At 40.7% G+C, this 24,566-nt stretch overlaps 1 protein-coding gene across 5 annotated transcripts in view; it reads left to right on the top strand.

The window, feature by feature from the left end:
• The window catches only part of greb1l (GREB1 like retinoic acid receptor coactivator), a 170,699-nt gene that overhangs the window by 54,559 nt on the left and 91,574 nt on the right, over positions 1-24,566 (top strand). For 4 of the 5 annotated variants that reach the window (XM_034183873.1, XM_034183876.1, XM_034183875.1 and 1 more), the window contains exon 1: positions 21,433-21,690. The exons of the other annotated variant lie outside the window; for it this stretch is intronic. The gene's annotated coding sequence lies outside the window, so the exon portion shown is untranslated. Of the gene's footprint in view, positions 1-21,432; positions 21,691-24,566 lie in introns of those variants that run through there. 5 annotated transcript variants of the gene reach the window in all.

The raw sequence follows: 24,566 nt of genomic DNA on the forward strand, positions 1-24,566 counted from the left end.
CAGTCCGGAAAATACGGTATATATTAGTTTGTCCAATTGTGTTTATAAAATTGGCCGTCCTTGATAAATGGTTAACACAATATTTTTGTTAAACACCATGAATTAAATCTGAAACTCTACCCTACAATCACATCTTGATTACTTCCTTTCAACTGGGCTGTGATGCTTTACTGTTCAAAACTATATCACTTTACCCTTGACTAGTACACAGTCCTTACACATTTTAATGCAAATTGGAAACAAGCTGTTTGAGTTAAATAGCACTAACCTTGATTTTGACCTTTTAAGGTCAGAAGTTAAACAGAGTAGATAATCATTGGCCAGGAAGCCACCAGGAGCTGTACATATATTTCTCCATCTACAAATAGAGTTGCATCAGGAATGGCATCTGGCATAAAATCCCAATGCGGATTTCTACAGGATCCAACTTGGGGACCCTGAGCTACTGGGCTTAAAAACAAAAATTATTGGAGCAATCTTTGAGTAGATGCAACTAAAGAACACTGGCCACCAGAGAGCTTATTGAGAAAAGCTGGATAAAATCTGGACTAATTTTACATGACAGTTTGGCAGGATATCTACTGGATAGGAAAGAGGACAGTCACACAGGTCGACTGTTTCATTTCTGAGTACTAACGTGGGTTACAGTCACAACATTTTTCCTTAATTTGCCCAGTTCACTCAATGGGGAACTAAGAATTAATCACAGTTTTATAATAATGAATGTTGAGCCTTGCGCATGTGCACATTGTCTGCATTAAGTAGCTGTAATTTGTGATTATTCCACATAAGTAAAGGTATTTTATAATAACTAGGTTACAGCACAAAGTAAACTGTGTCAACTTTGTGGAAAATTGAAAGGGACTGCAGATCTGTTAACGTAATCAGGCGTAAGGTCTGTTCTCATGGCTGTTCTACCCGACAGACTGAGTGAATGAAAGTGAAGGATGAGTGATGCTTTACAATGCCGTTGGCGTGTAATAAAACAGAAGGCCTGTCAGTGAACCCTATCTGCATTTTACAGCGCTGCAGAGTTGAACGTCGGTTCACCGAAGTCTGAATAACAGAGTGAGACACAGGAGCCTAATGCCTTTACGGACTTATTCGGGGATGCCATATTGAACGAGACAACAGTGAGTTCTATTTCATACTGTAAACCTGTCAGGGATGCTGGTCAAACTGCGGTCAATGGTAAAGGTGATGGAGAGAAGCGATAACACAAGCAGCTGTAGTATGTCAGTGATTATAACGCAGTTTACGTGATTTTATAAGTTGCAGTAACAGTCCTTGAGCCCATAAAATGAAGAATCTACTGTTTGCGTTGCAACTTGTTTATTTTTTCTTCTTGTGTAGCTTACTATCACTTTCAGCACAGCTCCTTCTAACATCTGGTCCCCAGCTAATGGCTCATCCCAGAGCAGATCTTTGATGATGGTTGACCAGGCCTTGTTCTGGCCATAAACTGTTGTTTAGACAGCTCTGTTTGTTATGGGGTGTAAAAGGAGAGCCATGGATCAGGTTGAGAGGGCCAACGCTATCAAAACATCAGCTCTTATCAGATGGCAGCACTCGCAAAAGGTCATGTTCCATTTCCAGGAGCTGGCTTGAGTGCCTCAGTCTGTCCACCACCTCCATCAGTCAAACCGAAGTGGTGTTGGCAAAAGTAAAAAAACAAAAAAAAAACTTACTAACAGATGAAATAACTCATAATAGGCATAAGATATTTGTTTTTTTAGTGCAGACCAGAGGCGGGACGAAGTCACTTTCAAGTCATTCTCAAGTCGTCAATCTGCAAGGCAAGTTTCAAGTCAGCTTGCAAACAATTGGTGGTCATTATGACTTGGCTTGGGTCTTGCTGATTCATGACTTGAGAGTGACTTGATGGTGATTTCATTCCACCGACAGACAGATATTTTAGGCATGAGAACAATGGGGTTTTTTTTTAGATGCATTTAATGTGAGTGGAATGTGCACATTTAATGTGCCTTAACCTTTTGCACGCCACGGTGGCCTTCAAGGCTGCCAGAAAACTGCAATGAGTGGCAAGGTTTCAAAAATTGCTTACAAGTAAAAGGCTTACTTGACAAGTGCCCAGATGTCTCTCCCTGTGCCAACATCCATCCATTTCTATACCCGCTTACTCCAATTATTGGGTCACACGGGGTTGGAGCCTATCCCAGCAGTCTTAGGGCGTGACCGTATGTGCAACCTGGATAGGACGCCAATCTCTTGCAGGGCCACATATAGACAAACAAACACACTCACACCCACATGCTCACCTACGTTCAACATAAAGTCTCCAGTTCACCTAACATGCATGTCTTTGAATGTGGGAGGAAGCCGGGGATAACACGGGAGAACAAGCAATCTCCACACCGAAAGGCCCCAGGTGGGAAGTGACCCCACAACCTTCTTGCTGTGAGGCAACAGTGCTAACTACTAAGCCACCGTGCCATCCCTGTGCCAACATTCCAATTTAAACTAATAAAAAATATATATTTGCAAATTGGCGATAGGTTTCTCACCTCTATCTATCGGTATCCAAAAATCTAGCAAACCATTCTGAAAACCACCACTCATTCATTAATTTTCTTTAAATTAATGGTCGGGGTGGGCTGGAGCCTATATGCACGGTCAATACGCAAGAGGCAGTGGTGGACACAAATAACCAAAAAATTAACTTTGATAACAGATAATCAGATAACTGAAAAGTTATCTTCGATAAAGCTAAAATGATAAACCACCCAAAATGTATCGAAGTTACAGATAACCGATAATCGATAAATTCCAGTATTGTGTCCGGTACAATTGCAGCTACTAACAAGCTGATTTTGTTTCAACACCACGATCACTTTGATGTGACAACAGACCCAAACAATAAGTCAGCACTTTTGTCTTTGAGCACCCTTCCCCTGCTGGAAGCTTCAGTTTACTACATGGCTTCCAGCACAGACACAAGCTGAGAGGAGCCACAAAGCTCAACCCTCTACTCAGGCTTGAAAAATAAAACAATGCTGACTTATGGTTTGGTGTATAAATAAAATGAATACTGATAGAATAACTCCATTAATGTCAATTCTGTCATTTGTGCAAAGTTAAGATATAACTATATCTTTTAATGTTGAATAATGCACTAATTCTGAGGTTTTATAACAAACAGACAGATGGCTTCTGGGTAAAATGTGCCTCGGCTAACACTGATTGGTTGATTCATTCTATGTAAACCAACACGCTAATGTGAGGTGTGTCGTGTGTTGGTGTTTACAGATAAATGTGCATATTCAAAAAAAAAAAAAAAAAAAAAGCCAAGTTGTAATTAGATCGATATAACCGGTGTCAAAATAAATAGAACACTGCCATGATCTACTGGTGCCAGTGCGAGTTTTGGCCCTTTTTCAGCTGATTTTTCATTTGTGCGAAAATTGTTTGGATCGCACTGAGTTTCAGGTAATCGCGTGTCCTGCATCGTTTAGTATACATGGAGTACGAGCTGCATTTAACATCTCACGACCACCTCCTGATCCGCAATCGTATGGTCAGATGAAAATCAAACCTGTTTGATATTCTGGTTGGCCGTCATGAAGGCCACTGCTGAAGAGCTACAAGCATCCAACCTCTCGCACTGTGCATGTGCAAACACTGCAGAACCTGTCTTGTAATGTTTTTGTTTTTTCCTTTGTTTGTTTTTTTTTTAACTTTGATGTCTCCCATAGAGAGTTTTTGGAAATTAAGTTTGAAAAAAAAGCTTCTGTTTACGTTTTGCTTCTGGAAACATGAGTCCGACGTGTGGTTTTTGAACGTACAATGTGTGTGAGAACATAAATCGTGCGCTCTGAACTTTTACACCATGCAGTTCTGTCGTACAGCTGAGCTGGAACCGAGTACAGTGATTGAAAATATAGAGTGTCTGCCCAGCTTCAGTTTGAATACTGCCCATGAACTGCCATGAACACTACTGGCCAGTAGATGGCAGTAGAGACCTTGAAAACTTGCCAAACAAAATTCCAGGTAATCTGTTTGCTACTTGCTACGTTTAAGATGCGTGGAATTTAACAAACGCAAACACAATAACAAGTCTATAAACCCAGAGAATATATTCACAAGAGTTTTAGGCACTAGAGTTTAATGCTGTTGTCCGTTGACCCTGATCAGAGTGTCTCAAATCATTTCTCCTGTCGTGAATGTACTGAGATTACCCTGTCACCCATAATACACCTGGACACAGCATGTCCACACTAAAACCATAAAAATTAGTGCATTACTTTAAAACTAAAGTGTTAACTTCAGACGTGACATTAATTTAAATAACTTGTCTGAAATAAGTTTCGTTAAATTTAAACCATAAGTTAAAATGTATGCCTCTGGATGACCTGGGTTGATATTGGCTGTGTATCAGTATGGGGTTAAAAGAAATTAGTTTTTTTTTTCTTGTGACGTTCTCCTTTGTCTGCAGAGGATAGAGCAGTTTCTTCTAGAACCAGCTCTCTCTGTTTGCAGAGGGTAGAACTACACATCTGTTCACCTTTGTTTACCAGTTAATGGTCTAAAAATGATCAAACAAAAATTATCAGAAGATAATTAGTCCGATAATGGTTTTCAAAGTTATCAGAAAAGATAATCCGATAATGAAAACTTATCTTTGATAATTATCGGTTATTGGATTATCGGAACTGTGTCCACCACTGGCAAGACGTAGGGTATCCAGTCTGTTGCAGGGGAGTATGGTATGTGTGTGTGTGTGTGTGGTGTGTGTGTGTGTGTGTGTGTGTGTGTGTGTGTGTGTGTGTGTGTGTGTGTGTGTGTGTGTGTGTGTGTGTGTGTGTGTGAGAGAGAGAGAGAGACAGACCAATTTTCACCAATACACATACATAGTTTCTTTTAGGTAGCTGCTTACAATTTACACAAAAATGAGGTTTTACTCTTGGCTATGGCTCAAGAGAGGGGATCCATGGGAGCAGTGTAGCTACATTTACCAACTGGACACAAGCTGGGGTTTGATCAGCCATAGCTGGGTCCCCTGGATCAGGATGTATGATGCTGAATGACCTGAAACACCCAAAGGTTCCATGAACATCACTGAAGATGTGTCCAGTAGCATCAGTAGATGTATTTGTACACCAGTGCTGCTATAGAAATTTTGGAAATGTCAAAATAGATTTTTTTTTTTTTTTAACCCACTAGTAGAAGGAACGTTATGCTATAAAGGTTACTGCAATAAAATAAAAATACAATTAAGACATCCAATGCATTTATAGTATAAATGCAGAATGCAGAAATCTGCTTTAATGAATAGGCACAAAAGACTGTGCCGCCGTCATCGCTGACTCATTTTAGCCACGGAGGAGCACAGCACGCTGAGGATATAAGAAAGAAGTCTGGTGTGTTTATCAGGCGGGAGGGAGAAAGAGAGAACCTCATTGTACAATAGGGCCGCTCCTTTCTTTTCTTCTCTGAGAAAAGTCGCGGCCACCTTGAATCCGTTTTGAGTGACGCCGTGACAAAGAATGTTCTCAGTGTCCTGACCAAGGCGCCTCCTCCTCTTCCCTTCAAACTTCCTTACCGGGCAATCAGCTGCATCCATTCAGGCCCGTCTTCCTGACCCCAGGCGGCGCTGCTGCTGCTGCATCAGCAGCACCCTACTGCCATCTCTCAATCAGCCTCACTGTTACCACCCACTATCCAGATTAATAAGCGCCACGTTGCCCCCAGCGACAGGACCCACGCTTAAATCCATCAGTCGTCCTTACTGCACCGGGAGCCGCAGCGTCAGTGGGACACTTTTTGTCTAAGCGGGACAATGGGCACAGAGTGGTCCTTTGTTAGGGGCTTGACCCCCACACACGCGCCTCACTGATGTGAAAAAGTGACATTCGAGCCATTCAGCTCCGGTTATCACTTCATCCTGCACGCAATCCTCTGAAGGTGGGATCATTACCCCACATGGCAGCTGTGACAGTAAGATGGGGCTCGAACAATGAGCGATGCCGGGCAGGAATAAGGCACTCTGGTGCCAAATGAAAGAAAGTTGGTCAGTTGTGTTCTGCATTTTCTCAAGTTCTCTAAGTAAGTCCCTTTGGCTTCTTGGTTCGATTTAGGACAAGTTTTACTCTGGATGTCCTTCCTGATGCAGCAATTCATTAAGTGGAGGCAGGGTGGCCTTGAAAACCGGGAACCTTCTGGAATAAAAACAACCGCTGCCTCTTGAGTTCTGTAATTCAGTAAAAATTTAAGATAAATAGATTGTATTTGTAATGAACCTATTTTTTTGTTGACAAGGGAATTGAGCCATCTGGTCACAAGCCTGTTTCTCGGACCTTGATGGCTCCACTTCCCTACAGTTTAGGTATTGACACATTATTATTATTTTTTTTTTCCATTTTGAGCTGCTTTATATTTCTACCCCACTGCGATTTACGCCACTACATCAGCACGGTGGCTTAGTGGTTAGCACTGTTGCCTCACAGCAAGAAGGTCATGGGTTTGATTCCCACCTGTGGCCTTTTTGTGTGGAGTTTGCATGTTGCATGGGTTTCCTGCGGGTGCTCTGGTTTCCTCCCACATGTAAAGACAGGCACATTAGGTGAATTGGACACTTTATAGTTGTTCAGGTCTCCCTCGCAAAAGAGGTCTTGATCTCAATGGGACTAATCTGGTTAAATAAAGGTTAAATTAAATTAAAATTAAACTATGTCTAGCTGAAAGATTATTTAGTAGTTACTTATATGTTTACTGATAGAAAATCAGTAAATAAATTGCAATAACGGGCCAACTGTCTCACTGGGTGATTGCCATCCAGGACAGAGGACCGTTCCATAATGTGGTGGATCCAGCATATGCTCCCACATCTGACCTGATCGTTATTTCAAATCTCTAATAGCACTGTCCTGTCTGTTGCACTGAAAAAAGAACCAACTTAAAAGTCTGTTTCAGTTGGTAACACCCAAAAGAATTAAGTTGTTTTGAACTTAAGTTAGTAAGTTAGATCAACTCTAATTTTTGTGTCTCAACTGCACAGCTACACAGAGTCTGAGAGAGGCCAAAACGGTTGGGAGCCGAAGAAAGATTCTAGTAATGAAGACCATTCTCCTAAGAAAATAGGGAGACCCAAGGGGTCCTTGAACAAAAGTACACTTGTGAAGGCTGCTGCCAGTCAAGATGATTTGGGAGAAAATGTACCAAATGATTCCAGTTTGCCCAAAAACCTAAGTGGTCGTCTGAAAGGATCCTCCATGAAACTCAAGGCAGAAAGTGTCAAAAATGACAGCGGTTTCTTCAATACATCGGCTTAGGGGAAGACCAAAGGGCTGTCCAATAAGAAACAATGCTGCAGAGATCAGTGAGCAGTGAGGAGTCAGATGCTTATGCATCTGATAGAAACATGAATTCACAGAAAAGGGGTCGAGGTATGCCCAGGATGGGGGACAACACAATGGGGTCAGTGCCAGATGTGTGTCGCAAGGAATCTCAAACAGAGGGAGGGGAAGGCCCAGAAAGAGTGGAAAGGGGAGCAGAGATCAACAAATGGTGACAGATGGTTCACAAGTTAAGTAGATAAAGTTTTAAAAGTTTGTTCAGTCTCTTATTTGAGTAAATGGCATAAGACCTTTTACTTATTATACTAAGCTGGTATGTAGAATTTATTGCAGAATTTTTCTCTAGTTGTAATTTAGTTTTCAGTTGTAGTGTTTGTCCATTTTAGTGTAACACAAACAAGTTGGGTCCCTCAATTTTTCAGGGAATGACTCTCTGAGGAATAATAATGATAATAAACACCCCTGACATCGGGGTGAATGTGAGGCATATTGTAAAGCACTTTGAGCCTCTGATGCACATGGGAAAGCCCTATGTAATGCAGTCTATTTAAGTGGTCTTAATTCAATCAGTGTGCGGTGACAAATGGGGCTTGAACACATATAAAAGAGTGGATTATTGTCCTTGACGGAGGTCTGCAGTTTCCAAATCCTTGTTGCTGCCACAGACAGATCCGACAAGGTCACTACTTGATAACACAAAGGCTGCTTGTGCCCTATTGAATTAGCTCTACAGATCCTCGCAGGTTGCCACACCACCCTCCAGCCACTCTGGGGCATTTGCAGATCTGCTGCCCTTTCACACGCCACCCAGAGCCCCTAATTCCAAAATGACTTTTATAACTGGACAGTAAACTTCCAGTGGCTAATGATGATGACTTCTTCATCTGCCCAAATGCTCCTTTTGTCCGCCCCTCCTCAGTCCTCAGACCCTGCCCCCGTTCCCTCTGGTCACACCAGGACTTAAACCCTGGTTCACCCGCTTTATAGTTCCTCAGATAACCCCCTCAAACACACCCATGCTCACGTACCCACGTGCACACGCAAAGTCCTTTTCAGAGATGCAACAATCTGACATTGCTGCCGTTAAGTGGCCGTGTTTCAACATTCAAAAAAGGATTTTTTTTTTCTTTTTTTTTTTTTTTTTTTTACACAAAGTGCCGTGTGGCTCTGTTAAGAAGTGACAGGGCAAAGCAGCATTATCAGGACGTTACTATATGTCGAAATGACAGCAGGGGTGCAGTGCTTTTGTCCAATTCCAGTGTCGACCCACTTCCTATAGATATTATCCAGATTTTTATTTCCTACTTGTCAGGGAATCTCTGTAATCAAGGCACAGATTTTCTTCACCAAAATTGTGACGATGCACGAAATTCAACACTTGGAATAAACTTCATACTTTTCATCTGCTTAATTTGCATTCATTAGGGGCCGGGGGCGGAGGGATTAGCAGCAATCTTCCATTCCAGCTTATTAATTAATCAAAAACCCAGACAGAGCTTTAATTCATTTGAAAGCTTGACTCTTAGTCTTGTCCATCCAAATTGGAAGTCCCAAAAAACAGTTTTATTTGTTATTATCTATCGTCCACCTGGTCGTTACTGTGAGTTTCTCTGTGAATTTTCAGACCTTTTGTCTGACTTAGTGCTTAGCTCAGATAAGATAATTATAGTGGGCGATTTTAACATCCAACAGATGCTGAGAATGACAGCCTCAACACTGCATTTAATCTATTATTAGACTCTATTGGCTTTGCTCAAAAAGTAAATGAGTCCACCCACCACTTTAATCATATCTTAGATCTTGTTCTGACTTATGGTATGGAAATAGAAGACTTAACAGTATTCCCAGAAAACTCCCTTCTGTCTGATCATTTCTTAATAACATTTACATTTACTCTGATGGACTACCCAGCAGTGGGGAATAAGTTTCATTACATTAGAATCTTTCAGAAAGCGCTGTAACTAGGTTTAAGGATATGATTCCTTCTTTATGTTCTCTAATGCCATATACCAACACAGTGCAGAGTAGCTACCTAAACTCTGTAAGTGAGATAGAGTATCTCGTCAATAGTTTACATCCTCATTGAAGACAACTTTGGATGCTGTAGCTCCTCTGAAAAAGAGAGCTTTAAATCAGACGTGCCTGACTCCGTGGTATAACTCACAAACTCGTAGTTTAAAGCAGATAACCCGTAAGTTGGAGAGGAAATGGCGTCTCACTAATTCAGAAGATCTTCACTTAGCCTGGAAAAAGAGTCTGTTGCTCTATAAAAAGCCCTCCGTAAAGCTAGGACATCTTTCTACTCATCACTAATTGAAGAAATAAGAACAACCCCAGGTTTCTTTTCAGCACTGTAGCCAGGCTGACAAAGAGTCACTCTATTGAGCTGAGTATTCCATTAACTTTAACTAGTAATGACTTCATGACTTTCTTTGCTAACAAAATTTTAACTATTAGAGAAAAAATTACTCATAACCATCCCAAAGACGTATCGTCATCTTTGGCGGCTTTCAGTGATGCCGGTATTTGGTTAGACTCTTTCTCTCCGATTGTTCTGTCTGAGTTATTTTCATTAGTTACTTCATCCAAACCATCAACATGTTTATTAGACCCCATTCCTACCAGGCTGCTCAAGGAAGCCCTACCATTATTTAATGCTTCGATCTTAAATATGATCAATCTATCTTTGTTAGTTGGCTATGTACCACAGGCTTTTAAGGTGGCAGTAATTAAAACATTACTTAAAAAGCCATCACTTGACCCAGCTATCTTAGCTAATTATAGGCCAATCTCCAACCTTCCTTTTCTCTCAAAAATTCTTGAAAGGGTAGTTGTAAAACAGCTAATGATCATCTGCAGAGGAATGGTCTATTTGAAGAGTTTCAGTCAGGTTTTAGAATTCATCATAGTACAGAAACAGCATTAGTGAAGGTTACAAATGATCTTCTTATGGCCTCGGACAGTGGACTCATCTCTGTGCTGTTCTGTTAGACCTCAGTGCTGCTTTGATACTGTTGACCATAAAATTTTATTACAGAGATTAGAGCATGCCATAGGTATTAAAGGCACTGCGCTGCGGTGGTTTGAATCATATTTGTCTAATAGATTACAATTTGTTCATGTAAATGGGGAATCTTCTTCACAGACTAAAGTTAATTATGGAGTTCCACAAGGTTCTGTGCTAGGACCAATTTTATTCACTTTATACATGCTTCCCTTAGGCAGTATTATTAGACGGTATTGCTTAAATTTTCATTGTTACGCAGATGATACCCAGCTTTATCTATCCATGAAGCCAGAGGACACACACCAATTAGCTAAACTGCACGATTGTCTTACACACATACAGACATGGATGACCCTCTAATTTCCTGCTTTTAAACTCAGATAAAACTGAAGTTATTGTACTTGGCCCCACAAATCTTAGAAACATGGTGTCTAACCAGATCCTTACTCTGGATGGCATTACCCTGACCTCTAGTAATACTGTGAGAAATCTTGGAGTCATTTTTGATCAGGATATGTCATTCAAAGCGCATATTAAACAAATATGTAGGACTGCTTTTTTGCATTTACGCAATATCTCTAAAATCAGAAAGGTCTTGTCTCAGAGTGATGCTGAAAAACTAATTCATGCATTATTTCCTCTAGGCTGGACTATTGTAATTCATTATTATCAGGTTGTCCTAAAAGTTCCCTAAAAAGCCTTCAGTTAATTCAAAATGCTGCAGCTAGAGTACTGACGGGGACTAGAAGGAGAGAGCATATCTCACCCATATTGGCCTCTCTTCATTGGCTTCCTGTTAATTCTAGAATAGAATTTAAATTCTTCTTCTTACTTATAAGGTTTTGAATAATCAGGTCCCATCTTATCTTAGGGACCTCGTAGTACCATATCACCCCAATAGAGCGCTTCGCTCTCAGACTGCAGGCTTACTTGTAGTTCCTAGGGATTGTAAGAGTAGAATGGGAGGCAGAGCCTTCAGCTTTCAGGCTCCTCTCCTGTGGAACCAGCTCCCAATTCAGATCAGGGAGACAGACACCCTCTCTACTTTTAAGATTAGGCTTAAAACTTTCCTTTTTGCTAAAGCTTATAGTTAGGGCTGGATCAGGTGACCCTGAACCATCCCTTAGTTATGCTGCTATTGACGTAGACTGCTGGGGGTTCCCATGATGCATTGTTCTTTCTCTTTTGCTCTCTGCATTTAATCATTAGTCATCGATCTCTGCTCCCCTCCACAGCATGTCTTTTTCCTGGTTCTCTCCCTTAGCCCCAACCAGTCCCAGCAGAAGACTGCCCCTCCCTGAGCCTGGTTCTGCTGGAGGTTTCTTCCTGTTAAAAGGGAGTTTTTTCCTTCCCACTGTTGCCAAGTGCTTGCTCCACAGGGGGTCGTTTTGACCGTTGGGGTTTTACATAATTATTGTATGGCCTTGCCTTACAATATAAAGCGCCTTGGGGCAACTGTTTGTTGTGATTTGGCGCTATATAAAAAAAATCGATTGATTGATTAGGGAACGGGCCATACTTGCCACAAAACTGCTTGTCAGTCAATTTTCCAATTACTTATGGGCTCCGAAAATGGAGTGAATGTGTATTTTTTTTTTTTTTTAAAGAAGCTATAATTCCTTAAGGTAGGTGTGATATTTTTGGTAAATCTTTTGATTTAAAGAGGAAAGTCTACACAACAATTATATCTTGATTGTTTCATTTGGTCTCAAAAATCAACATAGCCTGCTAAAAAAAAAACAACTTACTGCCAATATTCACCCTTGTGTTTAGTGACGACTCACTAAGGTAGAATGCGATCTGTGGTTGGCTTCTTGGATATGAAACCAGACCCTTTGGGTGTTGAGTAGAAAGTAATTGGAAGTGAATCCTGTTCAGAATAATCCTTGCAAGCACCTTTCCTGGAACAGAGAGCATGTACCATACAGTAGTGTTCAGAATAATAGTAGTGCTATGTGACTAAAAAGATTAATCTAGGTTTTGAGTATATTTCTTATTGTTACATGGGAAACAAGGTACCAGTAGATTCAGTAGATTCTCACAAATCCAACAAGACCAAGCATTCATGATATGCACACTATTAAGGCTATGAAATTAGGCTATTAGTAAAAAAAAAAAAAGTAGAAAAGGGGGTGTTCACAATAATAGTAGCATCTGCTGTTGACACTGCAAACTCAAAACTGTTATGTTCAAACTGCTTTTTTAGCAATCCTGTGAATCACTAAACTAGTATTTAGTTGTATAACCACAGTTTTTCATGATTTCTTCACATCTGCGAGGCATTAATTTTGTTGGTTTGGAACCAAGATTTTGCTCATTTACTAGTGTGCGTGGGGTCATTGTCTTGTTGAAACACCCATTTCAAGGGCATGTCCTCTTCAACATAAGGCAACATGACCTCTTCAAGTATTTTGCCATATCGAAACTGATCCATGATACCTGGTATGCGATATATAGGCCCAACACCATAGTAGGAGATACATGCCCATATCATGATGCTTGCACCACCATGCTTCACTGTCTTCACTGTGAACCATGGCTTGAATTCAGAGTTTGGGGGTCGTCTCACAAACTGTCTGCGGCCCTTGGACCCAAAAAGAACAATTTTACTCTCATCATTCCAAAAAATATTCCTCCATTTCTCTTTAGGCCAGTTGATGTGTTCTTTGGCAAATTGTAACCTCTTCTGCACATGTCTTTTATTTAACAGAGGGACTTTGTGGGGGATTCTTGCAAATAAATTAGCTTCACACAGGCGTCTTCTAACTGTCACAGCACTTACAGGTAACTCCAGACTGTCTTTGATCATCCTGGAGCTGATCAATGGGTGAGCCTTTGCCATTCTGGTTATTCTTCTATCCACTTTGATGGTTGTTTTCCGTTTTCTTCCATGAGTCTCTGTTTTTTTTGTTGTTTTTTTTTTGTCCATTTTAAAGCATTGGAGATCATTGTAAATGAACAGCCTGTCATTTTTTGCACCTGCGTAAGTTTTCCCCTCTCCAATCAACTTTTTAATCAAACTACGCTGTTCTTCTGAACAATGTCTTGAACGTCCCATTTTCCTCAGGCTTTCAAAGAGAAAAGCATGTTCAACAGGTGCTGGCTTCATCCTTACATAGGGGACACCTGATTCACACCTGTTTGTTCCACAAAATTGACAAACTCACTGACTGAATGCCACACTACTATTATTGTGCTTAAACAAAGGACCTATGGAGTCATTTTGTTAGTGGAGGACAGTCTCCCATTTGTTGTGTGTGTGTGTGTGTGCGTTTGTGCGTAGGTGTTCCGGTGCGTACACAGAACCACATTGGCTAAGGAACAAACCAAGCAAGCCCCTCCCTTAAGCTGACTCTGTCTAGAGGTCCACACCAATATCCTCAATATTTGCTAATCCATCCACATAAACATCCACAGCATTTACTAATCCAGACAGACCAGAATGCATTGTGAGCATTGCATCACAGATTTGACTACTCAGACATGGCATGCACATGTTTGAATCAGAATCAAATTTATTGCCAAGTAAGTTCTCACATACAAGGAATTTGATCTGGTTTCATTGGTGCATAAACAACAATAAAAAGAAAAGGAAAATCCTTTTGTAAGAACTGAAGGAGTCAAATAGACAAATGGGCAAAACTATGTTCACTGTCAAATAAATATGGATATGATAGGCTGTGCAAAGGCATGCAGATGTACGTACCTTTCAGTGCAGGGATGATCAATCTGTACTTTGTGGGAGTGGGGGGAGGCAGGAGAATTTGGGGGTCTGTGGCATTATTTATAAGTCTAGCTGCGGACAGAAAGAAGTTCTTTTTCTGTCTTGAGGTTTTAGTCCTGATGGACCTCAGTGGTCTGCTAGAGGTGACAAAAAGTTTGTGTCCTGGTCGAGGGGGATCGGCCACTATCTTCCATGCTTGCCTCAGGGCCCTAGGGGTGTAGAGGTCCTGTAGGGATGGCAGACTGTAGTCGATCACCTTGTCCAACAACAAACACCCACACAGTAACTCTTATATTTACTTTGACTTCGGTTTTATTGCAGATAGTAAAAACCCAAGATGTTTAATGTTTTGTGTGGTTAACTTCAATTCATTTGTTAAAATACATCCATTCCTGCATTTCAGGCCTGCAGCAGATTCCAAAAGAACTTGGGACAGGGCAATTTCGGGCTAGTAATGAAGGGAAAAACAGTTAATATTTCAAAGGTGCCATGTCAATGGGTGATTATAATCATGATTTGGTACAGAAGCAGTATACAAGAAAAGCTCAGTCCTTGAGGAGCCAAGATGGGTAGAGATCTCCAGTTTGACAACACATGCATGAGAAATGATCAAAGCGTTTAAAAACAAGGTTCTTCAAAGTAAGATAGGAAGGAATTTGCATTTTTTCTCCCTCTACAGGCCATAATAGCATTAAATGATTCAAGGAATCTGGAGGAATTTCAGTGTGTAAAAAGCAAGAGTGCAAGCCTGAGCTGAACACCCGTGATTGCAGATTCTTCAGAAGGAACTGCATCAAGAGCCGCCATTCATCAATGGCTGATATAACCACACGGACAAGCGATTACTTTGAGAAAGCTTTGTCAAACACTATAGTATGGAGCTACATTCACAAATTCCACTTAAAATGTTATTGTGCAAAAAACGAAGCCTTACTTAAACCTAGTACAGAAGTGGCATCAACTTCTCTGGGCTCAGAGGCATCTGGGTTTACCATTACACAGTGGAAATATGTTTTGCAGTCAGACAAATCAGAAATTTAGATCTATTTTAGAAGAAATTCAGGCAGAAAAGTCCATTTTATTTTGGAACAACATATGCTGCCTTCAATATGACAGCTCTTCCAGGGATGTCCTTACATTTTCAACAAGACAATGCAAAACCACAATCTGCAAACAATATAAAGGCGCTGTTCCAACGGAAGAAGGTACGATTGCTGGATTGGCTTACCTGCAGTCTTGACGTGTCCCCAATAAAGAATATGTGAAGAAGTTTGAAATGAGAACTGCAACAATGATGATCCCGTACTGTTGCATGCCTTTAGATGTGTTTGCAGGAAGAATGGGACACACTTCATTGTTCATTGTCCTCAATGCAAAAACATTTTTAAAGTGCTGTGAGAAGGATTGGTAACTTTACAAAGTGGTCATTGCTTTACTGACCCAACTTTTTTGGAAATGTGCTGCAGGCCTAAGCAGAGGGTTGGCTGTTTGAGTCTGGTCTGCTTGAGGTTTCTTCTTCAATATCACCAGAGAGTTTTCCTTACCACCGCTGCCTGTGTGCTTGCTCTAGGGGTTGGTAAGGTTAGATCTTACTTGTATGAAGTGCCTTGAGGCAGATTTGTTGTAATTTAGCGCTGTATAAATGAAATGAACTGAAATTTAATTGAGTCCTGAAATGCAGGAATGGATGCATGTCAACAAATGAAATGAAGTTGACCACACTATTCTGAAATGTCATACTGTCTGCAGTGAAACAGAAGGCAAAGTAAATGCACTACCTTTTTTTCTTGTTTTCAATTCAGGATGGGATGAAGTAAGCTTATTTATATGCATGTTGAAGTCACCAACAATCAGAATGTTATCTGTACTAGTTGACAAGTTAGAGATAAACTCACCAAATTCATCTAAGAATTCAGAGTATGGGCTATGGGACCTATATACAGTGACAAATTAATACAGCTGATTTTTATTCTTGTGACCTTGGCTATACATAGTATTGTGGGCACAGCAGAGAATTAGATGTTCAAACAAACTATATTTATGACCCCCAACAGCTAATAAACTAAACCTAGATTTATAAATAAGAACAACACCTCCGCCTTGCTTCGCATCACGAGGGATGTGACTAAATGTGGACGCCAGTGGGCAGGCCTCATTTATAGGGAGGACAGCAATAGGTTTAAGCCAGGTTTCACATAACCCAATCATATCTAAGCGGTGATCCATAATTAGATCATTAATCAATAATTATTTTGAGGACAGTGACCTTTTGTTAATGAGACCCAGACTAAGGACCTCAGTGGGGGTTGACAAATGGACTGTTTGGATTTAGGGGTGGTTCCAGAGTAGCATATATAAAATGTCTAGAAGTAGGTTTAGGTTTGAGACAGGTTTGTTGTCCCAACCTTTTCTGATTTGTGGTTGTAGATGTCTTAAATGGACTTTTGAGTACTTATATATATATATATCTATATATATATATATATATATATATATATTCTTATTAGTGAGATGCAGATACCTTACATTTACTACAGTCCTTGTTGTTTACATGCATGGCACCATGGAGTCATTGAGGCCAAATTGATGTTATGCACATTTCTGAAAGGGGATTTATATGAACCCTGAGGCTATTATGTTGTAGCTCCTTCTTCTCCTTTTCTGCATCACTGTTGTCGTCAGTAGTTGCATTCAGCTGGAATGTTTGCCTTTGTCTGTATGTCACACTGGAAAGGCTAAATGACCTCTGCTCATCTACTATCCTCACTAACACCGAATTTGCACTTCAGGGCCCAGCAGGTAGTCCCGGGAGGTCGGAGGAGGGGTTCCAAGAAGGTTGCAGGGCTTTTATAAGGAAATTAAAGCCATGGAATGCCACCCGGATAGTAAACAATAGTGTGAGTCCTCACACCCATGGTGTCAGGTAGCCCATGTGGAACAACTCATAAAGGAAATTCTACTGTGGGAACTTTCACGTGGCGGCTGTCTTGTTTTGATTCACATTTTGTTTTTGAGGACGTTTAGTTCATTTTCTCATAATAAGCATCACGTGCAGTCAGTAAACGTCCCACCCGATATGCAATTTGTCAGGTGAAACTACTTGAATCATTTGCAGAAGATGGGCCAATCCTGCAGGAAAGTGTCAAAACCTCAACCGTGTCATGTTACTTAAAAGTCCTGTCAGTGTAAGTCACCTTGAAGGTTAGGTTGATTTGTAGTTCAGCAATGCAACAAAAGTAGCAATTGCAGGTTTGTTTAGATGAACGGTCCAAGCTGTTCCAAACAAATGTCACCTGTTAGGTTGCTGCTGAGTCAACAAGACTCCTCCTGGAATTTTAAGAGATGGAAGAACCTCTCCCTCCTACCCTCCTCCAAATCTGATCACAGCCCCCAAGCCCAAGATCTCCCAGAACTATCCAGCTGGTCACATGACTTGTCTTTCCTCAGGTGGCAGTAGAAAGGATACATCCCTTTTGTCAGGGACTTCAGTAAGAGCTCAATGCAGTGGTGAAAGATGGGCTTGGAGTCAGGCCAGCATTCAATTCAGCCTCTTTTGTTTTTTTGCACAATGTCTTTTGAGGCCAAAGAAAATGCTGGGCTTACTTATTATCTACGCTTTAAATGGGCTATTTAAGACTGACCACGTCAAAGTCAGGGGCTTAGGCATAAATCACAGTGGCAGCTCTCTTCCCCTAGTTGAACTTGTGGTTTCACTGGTTTTTGCTGCAGATGGACCATTGTAGAAGTTTTACTTTGTCATACTTGATAAGTGGCTTGCAGTATTTCCAACCACAACTCATTTACAGATGGTTTTTCAGATATAAACTAAAGTATTCCTGACACTGTAGTGTACATACCATGTGTGGTCCAAATCAGTAATAGCCAGATAAACTTCACAGTCAAACTCAAGTCTAGTGTTTAGAGTTAGTGCAGGAAAGTCGTGTAAAGACTAATGGGGCCCTGATTGGCCATTGTGGGGTCTTACAGTTGTCCCTCACAGTGACTGTCCCCTAATATAACCATTGGGGAGGAGGTGAGAAGAGCTGCTCACAACTTGATTAAAAGAACTGACAGCTGTGTCTGTGGTAATGAACTGGAACATCAGTCCCATGGACAAGGCTTCAGGTTATAGGTACAATATTTAAACCAGAGGGTTGAATTCCACCAAAACAAACAAAACATTTTTTTTAACTGTATATCTTTCAGACTCTTCTGATGCGTCGGGAGCTGTACCAATCTCCTGTAGTGTTGTTGGGTGGTTAGGTGCTTTGTTTGTTTGTTTTGGGTTTTTTTTAAAGCTCATGCTGGACTTTATTGGCACCATTTCTTGCTGAATACAAGCCATCAGACATCAATAAAAATTTGGTCCCATTCCTGAATATGGGGTTGAAGACCTCAGTGACTGGAGAACGGGATGTCCATGTTTCACCTGCATGAAGATGATGGATGGTTACTTTTGAGAGGTGGGGATGGATCAGTTGTCTGCATTTGAGGTTGCCATCCATGAACTGGGGCAGTTCAGTGGTGTAGTAGATGTGATGACATGTAGCATGTAGCAACGGGCTTATTATATCTGACCTGTAAGTAGGTAGCTGGATACTGTACCTATGTAGGCTCTTCCAAGTGAAGTATACCATGATTACATGGAAAATAATAACTCTCGAGGCAAATTCTGGAGTAAACATAAGTGACCATCGGGTGTGAGATATGTCAAGTAGACTCAGTGTCCCTGCTGCTGTTTTGTATAGTCCTGAACTACCTAAGTCTGATCATTGCAAAGACTGGATGTGGATAAAGGTTCAGGATTGGGGCATCCTCCAGCTACCTTCTCTACATGGATCACATCAAAGTGCATGCCATTTGGACTGCACAAATGCAACTGAATGGTGCCAAAGAGGGGAAAGATGGTGTAAAACAGAAGGGGCAAAGATATCGGAAGGCAGAATTACAAATATACAGGATAGTTACAAGTACCTTGGCGTCCCATGGGCCAATGGGAAAAAGTAAATGAGGTCCTTGGAAGCCAACTCACTATTATAAATAATATAGAAGCCATCAACATGTATCCTATACTGGTCATCAGATACCCTGCTGGAAAAATAATATGGTCACAGGAAGAGAGTGTTGAGGCCCCCAGTGGCTGGAGAAGGCCAGGAGGACTGCCATGCTTCACCTGGCTGGCAGACAGAGGTAGATAATCCCAGGTTCTGTAAGTAAAAATCCTACCACATATTTGCTCCAATCACCTGGTTTTGGTGCACCGGTAGGAACAATACATGGCAGGACTTTTGCTCTTTGAAACCAAGATTACCGACCTCTGCTGGCAGAGATGTGAGATGGTTGTCTGCTTCAATGGCTGCCATCGAGGAGCCACGGTGGTTCCATAGTGCGCAACATGAGCACATGTTTCCAAACTTGACTTGACAGGAAGAGATAGCTGCTGTAGATGTCAAGACACTTAACTCATCACAATGGATGGTTCCATCCAAAGTCCAGCATGCCGAGACTGTACAAACACCAACAACAGGAGAGCCAAGGGCTAAGTGCCTCTCTAGGATAAAACAAGCATCCAGGGGAACACCCTGGGACAAATCACTAAGTGAGTACCTCTGGCAGCAGAAGACAGAAGGGTGGTGAGGAAGAAGTAGAGATGTTATGAATGACCAAACCCCTCCAATGGTTTTACCACTGGCAGATACAGGGCATGGCTAAAAAAAAAAAAAAAAAATCCAGTGGGCTACAGGACAGCACCGATGCTGTGATCCTAGAAACATAGAAACACATGTCTGGAGTATCACTTGGGCAGAGGTAGCAGTCTACCATACCAAACAGGACCCAAAAGTGCGGGCCATAGAAGAACGCCATTGGGACAGTCCAGTACATAGTGCCAGGGTGCAGCACACACTGAGAGGCACAACCAATAAACTTGGGTTGTGTGCAGGAACATTTGGAACAAAGATGAACTAGAAAGACCCAAGCTGAAATGGGGAACATCTCAAAGGTGGTTGAGAACAGCACCATGAAAGTGTTGTGCACAAGTTCAAAGTCAAAGTGTCTTTATTTGTCTCCCTAAGGAGAAATTTGCCTTGGACAGAGGGGTCTGCTACACAACAACACATACCACCCAAGCATCAAACACAACCACATAGTAGATCAAAATAAAATGCAAATACATAATCAATAAAAACCATTATTAACATCTTAGTGCAAATTCCTCAACACATGCCCTTATACTATCTTCCCTGAGCTATCTGCTCATTTATGAACTTCACTGACAATGTTTCTGGACAGACAAACAGCTGCTGGCTCCCAAAGTGATGACTATGGTAATGGGAGCTCTCGGAGCTGTCGCCCAACAAACTGTGAGAATGCCTCTGACACATTCCTGATACACCATGTTAAGATCTGTGTCCCAAAGAGTGTTGTACTTGGAACAGCTACAGTAACGTTCAGGACCCGCAAACCTATGGGAGAGGAGCCAAGCTTGACAGAGACATATACGCAAAACACCACGCCCAAGTGCTGTGTGTGTGTGTGTGTCTGACATTTTACTGATGTCATCCCCAATTCAAAACCAAACTTCACCTCCTACAAATGTGTTTCCTGCCCACTTGGCATTGTAAAGATAAGGCACTAGGACTGACGTGACAAGACCGTGTTAGATAATCCCAGACATCTGACAGCGCCACGTTGATTCACAGCTTTTTTTTTTGTTTGTTTGTTTGTTTATTTTTGACCAGATGAGCACCACCGTGTATTTACAGCCGGAGTTAAAGCCCAGTGTGGGGTCATTCCCAGGGACAAACTCTTCAAGTTGACCTGATGTTCTTGGCTCCAGTTTGCTGCGGATGGATTCCCCTGTCTCTAATTACCCCCCAATAAACGGCAGGTATAGTGACCAAAGACCTACCCTTTTGTGTGTGTGTGTGTGTGTGTGTGTGTGTGTGTGTGTGTGTGTGTGTGTGTGTGTGTGTGTGTGTGTGTGTGTGTGTGTGTGTGTGTGTGTGTGTGTGTGTGTGTGAGAGAGAGAGAGAGAGAGTGAAAGTCTGACTCAAATATTCTCCCCCACCGCCTCTTCTGGAAAACATCCCCATTACGCAATGCCCGTGGTGGATGTGTTTGCGTGCTGGGGGTCACGCGTGGCAGGGCACAGTGGCTGTGTGGCAGCGGGGAGGTGCCGGCCTCTTCTTTGTTCCCGAATCCCCCGCCACTCTGCAGGCTTCCAAGAGCATCTGTCACCGCAGGGGGTCAGCAGGGCCAAGATGAATTGCCCCCCCCGGTGGATTTTTTTCCCCAACCCACCCAACCTCCTCTGCCTTGGCAAATGGCACAGGACAGAGGAGGGTACAGGCAGAGAAGGGGGAGGCGTCTGTGTTTGTTTGCATGAGAGAGAGAGAGAGAGAGAGAGAGAGAGAGGATTCCAGCTGTACTGAGGGAGAGTTGGATTTCCAGTCCATTCTGTTGACTATCATGACAGAGTGAGACATACCAGAGGAGAGTGAAATTCCACATTTCCCAGATATCAAGGCCTATGCAAAATCAAAAATGGAATGTTTTTGAACACGCTGTCTTCTGATCACCTGGATTTAACTGCAGTTGATTTTGGACTTTTGAGGACTCACCGACTGGCTGAGGAGTCATGGAAGGTACAGAAGAGAAGCTTTTGTGTGTGTGTGTGTGTGTGTGTGTGTGTGTGTGTGTGTGTGTGTGTGTGTGTGTGTGTGTGTGTGTGTGTGTGTGCATCACATGGTGCATTAATGAGATGGGCTTTTAGCACCTAATTTAGAGGATATGGAGAGATGTTTGTCTTTTTTTTCCCCTCCCATCACCCTTTTTTCTCATAGCTGTCTCAGCCCTCTGATGTTAAAAGTGTGCTGAGCTCTTTCTCGCGTTTCAGTAGTGGAGTTTTGGTTTTTCGCACATGGAAGCAGCTCATTCACTCAATTAGTCATTTTGATTAATATTAAGTAAACCACTAATTAACAATTTTTTAAGTGCTAGAATTAACAAACATATATTGAGCACCAGCTTTACATGCATGTTTTCAGCTCAGTTGGCTGGAGTTAAATAGTTAACATATTTGATGTCTTTGATGTACTGTTCTATCAGGTTTTTTATTTTTATTTATTTATTTTTTTGCTGCATGTTTAACCTTTCAAATTAAAGATTGTCAAGTTCTAGTTAACACAGCATCTCCAGTGCAGAAAAAATATTAATCCTAGATTTAGCGGAAGAAAATGGATGGATGTTTTTTTTATTGCCGTTGTCATAAAGCTTAGCATCTAAAGGCTAATGTTATACTACATTTTTAAATCATACCTCCAAATTTATTTGTGCCAGCATCCTTCAAATTTAACTCTCTTACCCTTAACATTTACAACAGTGATTTATTTATTTTTTTGTTTCCTGCCCTTTGATCAACACTCTAAAAAGTAATTCAGTGGCTTTGTGTGTATGTATGTATGTGTATATATGTATATATGTATATGTATATATATATATATATATATATGTATATATATATATGTATATGTATATATATATATATATATATCAGCAATATTGTTTGCATTGGATATACCAAATGAAATGCCTAAAAAATTTAAGTTAATTTTATCTTAACCTTACATTTATTGAGTTTATTTCATTGAAATAAATTAGCATTTGCTTAACAAATTTTATTTTTTTGAAATATACTTAATTTGTCTGGTAAATTTAATTCACAATATTTGTAAACGACTAATATACTTAATATTTTTACTTAGATTTATCAAGATCATCAAGTATATTTAAATGATTTCACAGTTTTTTAATTTACTCAATATTTTTAAGTGTAAAAATGTTTCAGCAAAAAAATGAGTAGAGCACAGTAACAGTTTTTAGAGTGAATGTGATTTTTCTTTATTCTTTTATTGTGTGTGTGTGTGTGTGTGTGTGTGTGTGTGTGTGTGTGTGTGTGTGTGTGTGTGTGTGTGTGTGTGTGTGTGTGTGTGTGTGTGTGTGTGTGTGTGTGTGTGTGTGTGTGTCATTCTTTAGCTAAAACATAAAATGAAATTGTTTCACCTGCAGTTGAAACATATCTATTCAGTTATGGAGGACATTAAAAGTCTTCAACAAATGGAATACAGTAAACATATATTTACCCTCGCATTATAAATTTCTTTATCCTTTAAGGAACATACATTCAACATCATTTTCTAAAAAAAACTATTATACATGAACAAGGGATGCTTTAAAAAAATCAATCAAATAAACATATGGGTGATAGGCCAGTCAATAATTTCTGTAATACTAAAAAAAGTATTCAGTGCAGCTGTAAATGAATAATATGACCAAGGATAGCAGATTGAAAAGGGTTGTTCATATGGTTATATTTGATTAACTAGTCAAACATTTGATTTAGTATCTCTTTAATGTGATATTGTAAAATGCATGGCTTGGTCTTTTTCTGTTCTTCAGTGATGTTTTTTATCTTTATTTTTAAATCTGCAAAGGAAGCATGTTTTGTGCTTTTATACATACATACATACATACATACATACATACATACATACATGTGTGTGTGTGTGTGTGTGTGTATATATGTGTGTATATATATATATATATATATATATATATATATATATATATATATATATATATATAAAAGCACAAAACATGCTTCCTTTTTTTTTTCCTTGACATGGGCCAAGAAAAAATTAATTGTATGTGAATCCAGATAATAAAAATTAAATAACAAAAAGTTAAAAATAATGATATATAACTTGTTGTTGTTAATAGTTCATTAATAATGTGTGTGGGAGCACAACGTGCATTTGTAAAATAATAATAATATTATTATTATTCTTGTTGTCATTCATTCATTTTCTGAACTTGCTTGTTCCAACTGAGGGTCATGGCTGCCTGCACCTATATTATTGTTGTTGGTGGTGTTGTCATCTTTGTCATCGTCATTGGTCAACATTGTAAGAGAGGATATCTTACAAAATTTTGCCTTTTTTCGAAATAAAGCTGAAACCATACAGCTGGAAGGTTGGACTGTGGGTTGAATTTATGTTGCACATTGGCCGAGCTGTGCACTCCACTCAGTGCCTCTCGACTCCTTTGTATTTGACTTATTACAAGTGATGCTACCAGTGAAATGCAGTAGCCATATGCTCTGTGATATCATGGATATGCATACACGTACTGTGTGTGTGTGTGTTTTTGGCGGGGGGGGGGGGGGGGGGGGGGGGTTTACATGAGACATCGGACATTTGTGTGTGTTTAGTCTTTACTTTGAACCTTCCATCTGGCTGCAGAAAAGGAGCTAAGCCAACATGCTGGCCCAGACATTCCCTCAAATATCATTAGTGGAAGAACAGGACCTTCTGATGCGCCTCGGGCCGGGTTTCCACTGCTGTCTACATTTACGGCTCATTCGTCTTCATCTCGGGAACCATCTGTGTCTCCTTCTGTGTCTTCTACTAGATAAGCATCAAAATATTTCAGGACTGTGGGTAATGAGCGTGTACGCCTTTGG

The sequence above is a fragment of the Thalassophryne amazonica genome, chromosome 12 (genome assembly GCF_902500255.1).
Source record: "Thalassophryne amazonica chromosome 12, fThaAma1.1, whole genome shotgun sequence".
Taxonomy (NCBI): domain Eukaryota; kingdom Metazoa; phylum Chordata; class Actinopteri; order Batrachoidiformes; family Batrachoididae; genus Thalassophryne; species Thalassophryne amazonica.